This window comes from Cupressus sempervirens, chromosome 3 (genome assembly GCF_028749045.1).
Source record: "Cupressus sempervirens isolate cs-2001-9-10 chromosome 3, ASM2874904v1, whole genome shotgun sequence".
In the NCBI taxonomy this organism is placed as follows: domain Eukaryota; kingdom Viridiplantae; phylum Streptophyta; class Pinopsida; order Cupressales; family Cupressaceae; genus Cupressus; species Cupressus sempervirens.
In genome coordinates this window covers 677,298,353-677,304,352 of record NC_143120.1, presented here as the reverse complement: position 1 = coordinate 677,304,352, position 6,000 = coordinate 677,298,353, and positions in this window count along the sequence as shown.

Genomic DNA, 6,000 nt, shown 5'->3' with positions numbered 1-6,000 from the left:
AAAATTAATCTAAACTTAATGTAGAAAGAACTTATTTCTTTGATACTCATGCCACATCCTCTTTCTTACATATTTTGGCACCAAAGATTCAAATCATTTGACAAGTGATGGGAATCTCTAACTAAAAGACCACTTTCTTGTTGAAAAATTCCACTTCCATGAACATTAGGGATAATTCTTCAAGAGATCGATTATCATCAATGTGCAATGCATTGATTCTCCCACTTCATCGATATGCAATTTGTTGTGATGTTGTGATGTTGTGAAACTACCATTCAATCTTAGGATAACTATGGAAACACTTACATTCATATGATATGGAGTAGTTGAAAACTTTATTTCTAGCTAGCAAATGGGTTCCTATAAATTTGAGACTTCTTGGAACCTTTGAGATTTCATGTATATATGTTGGTACAATTATATTAAAAATCTCACAGGTGCTCTACAAATCCTTCATGTTCTACTTTCATTGCACATATAATGTCTTCAGTCTTTTAGTGAAAGTTTTAATGCTTAGCCTATACCCAATTGAGGCTTTGGTAATCCTTAATCTCCAACTTATATCTTATACCCTTTTTAAAACCTTTTGAGAATCTTTATTCCATAGGCATTTGCATTAATATGATGAAATCAATCAGACCCTAGGTGGGTCTGGCTTAAAAAAAATTTGTTTCCAAACAAATGATATATCAAATTGATATACTAAACACTTGACTCTAACAGAAATCACTGATTTAACCTTTAAATACTCATTTTCACTTATTTTTGCAAATTGTCAACTTGGTGCCAGGAGGTCCTTTGATTGGCCTTAAGAAACTGACAAAAACACCTGACCAGGCTTTGAATATAACATACTAATTCTTTGTTCTGCATAATTTTACCCTATCGAATCTCGTCTCATGAAAAATTCTTAGTCAAAAGATATTGACTATTAAATTTTCCCTCTTAAAATATCCTACAAGAAAACATATGAGAAAACCATAAAACACGTTTGGATCTGGCTTTGAAAATAAGTCAAACTAACACTTGGGGAGACAAAAACTAGGGCATTGGTTCACTGTAATGAAGAAAATATGAATCTATGATTAGGGCTCATGACAAATAATTGGGAAAATTTGGTGAGTGGTCAAAATGGGCTACTCAGATTTGTGGACTGGAAACACTAGCAAAAAAGCATTTTTTGTGAATAGAATGGACTTGGGAAAGTGTGCAAATGGATTTGTCAAGATTTGAAAATTGGCATACTTAAAGAATTTTTAGAAGAGAACATAGTGGTACAATCCAATTATCTCATCTCTCATGGATTTTGAGTTATAAATCATGAACAGGGGTATTGACCAATTTTTATTTACTAACACCAGTAAAACTCTACAAATTGCTTTTGAAATCGTGTTCGAAAATTGATCAAATGGATTCTTGATAAGCTCAAAATTGAAACATAGCAAGCCTCTAACCTCTAAAATGAAATGAAAAAGGAAATTTATCATTTTGGTCAACTTGGTCAAAGTTATAACAAGTCAAACAAGGCCTCCCAAAATTTAGAATAATTTCCATTAGCATGACAATATTAAATGGCCAACTTTGAGGGATTCAAAGCCTAGTCAAAACATATTGAAACAACTCAAAATCTGAAACATAGGTTCTTTGGTATGGAAACTAAAAATTCCCAAAGTGATGAGTCATTAAATGTTATTGGGGTGTGATATATTCAACTACAAATAAGGCCTTCTATCATTGTTTGATACTAGCCAAAAATGTAGATTTGAACATTGCTCAAAATGACAATTTAGTTTTATAGAATGCATAGGCATATTGAATGCAATGTGTTAGAAACATTAAACACCTCTTAGGCCTCAAACGGATAGCTGGGTAAACATGCATTAAAAAGTTCTTATAGGGCTTGATTTTTTCAATGGTACCCAAAATCAAGGCTTCAATTTTGAGTCCCAACAGTGGCTTTGTCTAGGGATGCATGTCCCTTATGGGCATGGAAAGGATTTAGATCTCTAGAAGAAGTAAACCACAAACCTAAAAGAAAAAATTCTCTTGAAAAACTTTATTGAAAGCAAGGAAATCTACTCCTAAACTATACACATGATGGCCTTGGGCCACCAAACTTCAACAAATTTTTTTACTTCTATCATTTACCTAATTTTTATTCCTTTCATCATGAGGTAAGCTGAAAATATCATTCATATCATTTTCACCAATTAGATACACATCTTCAATTTCTTCAATTGGTAAAATAAAATCATCACCATAACTTTCATAGTGCATGTAAAAACTTGGCATAACTTCAACCTCTTGCTCACTGTGAAAAAGAACATCAGCATGCTCACAAACACCAACATCAAACTGAAAATGATCTTTATAAACTGATCTATGAACATCATCAAATAGAAATACAAAGGCCTTACATTCAACTTCATCAAATGAGTTATATATATCCATCATACCTTGACTTTGCATCTCCTCAAATGTTGCCAGCTAGATTTCAAATGAGTAATCAGATTTATATTCACACATAACATCATCATCAAATTTTGAAACCACTCCATAGCCTCCCAATGTATCTTCACAATTGAAATGCTGATTAGTTTTTACCTTGTATGAATCATCATAAAACTTACTATGAAGTGTTAGCTTATTTTCAAAGACAACTCCATCAAACACCTCATCTTCAAGCTCACAAAATGCAACATCATTGGAACATTCACTGTCACATGGAAGAACATCATTCTAATTTGTTACAATAGTATGACAGTGTGTAACCATTTGCATCTAGCTCAACTAAATCTGAAATTTCCATGTCTTCTTCAAACAATGGATTGGTAACTCCATGCAAGGATCCCTTTTGAATATTTTGATAAAAGATGGGTTGATCATCATCAAAATCTTCATCACATAAAGCATTAGTATACACTTTAAACTCACTACCCATTTCATCTTCATGGAGACTCTCAACATATGAAGAAAAATCAGAACTAGATGAAGACTCACTTTCTATTTCTTCTACCATTCTCTTCATTATCTTGTTTAGGATAACCATCAAAAATAGACCATGATTCATTCCTAATACCCTCACTACATGCTAAAACTTTATTGTCTAATGTAAAAACACTTGACAACCCTTCCTTGAAATCTTCATATTCAAATTCATTAGCATCAATTGGATTCACCATTTCTTTATCTTCATACTTTGAGGACAAATCACCCTCAAATTCTTAATTTACTAACTGATTTGTATAATGCAAAAGTTGTGATGCATTTTCACTTTTAGATTTAGAAAAAGAATTCATACCTTCACTTTCATATGAATGTTCACTTCCATCATTGCTTTCTTCTTCTCTTGTTGCATCTAACTTATAGGAAGACATCTCAACATCACTTCCTTCATCATTCTTACTAATATAATCACTTTTAGCATTTTTTTCTTCTGACTATGATTGAGATAAATGTGATTCACATTCTTCATCTTGTGTTGCCTCTCCATGGAATGTCAGATCAGCAACATCAAACTCATCATCAGAGACATAACTCTTAACCTCCTCACTTGCACAAGATTGAGATCTAGATGCAACAACTTCATGTCTAGAAATATTAGCAACATCATCATTTACATAATCATCACTATAAGAACTCACTGTTCTAGCTAATCCTTGATCTATAATATCATCACATTTCTCATTTCTATCAAAGTCTAAATTACATCTTACTACTATAACATCACAAACATATGTGTCTTCATTTGTGATAGACTCATTCTTCTCTACACACACATTCTGATTTCAATCTAACTATACATTATAGAAGGGGTGTTGATATTCTAATTTGGAATTAAAGTGTCAACACTATGTTCAACTTTTCTTTCATAACCCTTATAATAGAAATCATTCATACAAAAATGACCTCTAATCAATCCATACTTCAAATTGTTTTCAATATCTATAATGGTCATGAAAGCTTGATATAATGTTCGAGGTTCTTTATCCCTTAGTAGATAATTCATTTTCTTGTCGAATGCATGAAAATAAACAACTAAAAAAATTTTATCATTAGGTCTATAACTTTTAGGAATATCATTCAAAACTCTTACAAATATGATATTAAATTGAGGAACAAGTTCACCATTCTCAATACGAATCCTTAAAAATTTACTATGTGAATTAGATATGCTTACCCTTTCTCCAAATTGCTCCATGAAGGTCGAATGAAACTCACTCCAAGATGAAATAGAACATGTTAATAAAAAGGAAAACCGGTCTCTAGCATCACCTTATAAAGTTTTAACAAATAATTTCATGTGCACATTCTCATGAGCAATCTCATAGTCACCCATCAAGTCATTGAACATCTAAACATTATGACTGGCTATAATTTCATGGATCTCCCCAAACTTAAGCAAATGCTTGCTAAGATCATATGGCATAGGGTTTGGAAAACCATAAATACCATCAAAAACTAATGGCATGTATCTCTTGGTAGAAATAGATCTAAAATCTCTATTCATGAACTACATACTAGGTGAAAATAAATTTGCCATTTCTAACAAACTTAAAACTCATTCACCAATAATACTTTTAGAATTTATTACTTGTAGTAGATCTAATTTTTTTTCTACCAATTCACACTCCAAAACATACTTCAAAATATAAAAACACTTGCTAAATCTATCCTTCACAAAGTATGTTGAGATGTATCAAACCACTCTACTATTTAGTGTTGGAAATACCACTTGACAGAGAATCTTTTATATAACTTACCTTCATGGAAATGAAATCTCATGAAAGTAGAAAATACCTTGAGTGTTGATGTTTTTAAACTTAATCCATTGATTTGGTACAAGTGCAAATTTCATTCCTTCATACCATTGATCACAACAAGTAGAGTTGCCACCTCCTTGAGGAGAACAAAATGAAATCACTGTTGTGATTTATTTTAACATTCAAATTTCTTATGATAGTAGATCAAACATAAAACTTCAAAAATCATCAATCAAGAACTCATGTATTCTCTCTTCTTGCCTAAAACCTAGCATAATTTTAAGATCTACATAGCCAAGCTGAAAACTCTTTAAAAACATTTATATAGAACCAATTTGCACTGGTATAGAGATCTTTTAGAGAATTGTCACTCACAATTGTGAGAAAGATTTAAAGCATGATTTATACATGACAAATCTAAATTGAACTTTCAACTTATAGAAGTTTGTAAATCATTCAACACTTAGAAGAGGGAAACCACTTTTGAACAATTCTAACTCTAAATACAATAGCACCTTGAAAACCAAAACTGGCTGAATTGATTGAAGATAAAACTTAGTAATAATATAATCTGCATTCAATCCTTCAAAGCTACTATTGTCCTGAACAAAGCATCATTGGGGTGCATGAAATTTGAGTAAGAAAACTGGAAGACACATTAGAAAACCAACTGCTACAACCTTTTTCATGCCCTTCTTCTATTGTATTGAATCTCTTTTTTCCAAACTCTCAAGGTTTGTCTACTATTTAGATTCAATACAATCCCCAATAGAGTCACCATTCTATTGGTGACTCGGATGGGAAAAATCATATTAAAAAACAAGACTAAAATATGTAAGTTTACAACAAAGATTCTTGTCCTTTAATAGTGAATTAATTCACATAGTCCCCAGTAGAGTTGCCATTTTGTTGGCTCCTGATTTAATAGATTTAAAAAATAACCAAGAAACCAAACCAATACATCTAAGGCTAGAAAATTCCTATGATGGATGCACTTGACTGCAATTTTTGGGCCAACTATAAGGCCAGACCCTTCTTCTTTAGGCTCTGCAAAACCTAGGTGAGTGTACCTTGAGGTTCTAATATATGGTACCAATGAAAATAAACATATAATCTAAACTATTAATAATAGATGAAACCTTTTTTCCTTTTGATACTTATGCAGTAACATAGGAATGAAATAGCTACAGATCATAACCTATGAACCCATAAGCTAAGTGACGGTTAATTCCTTTCA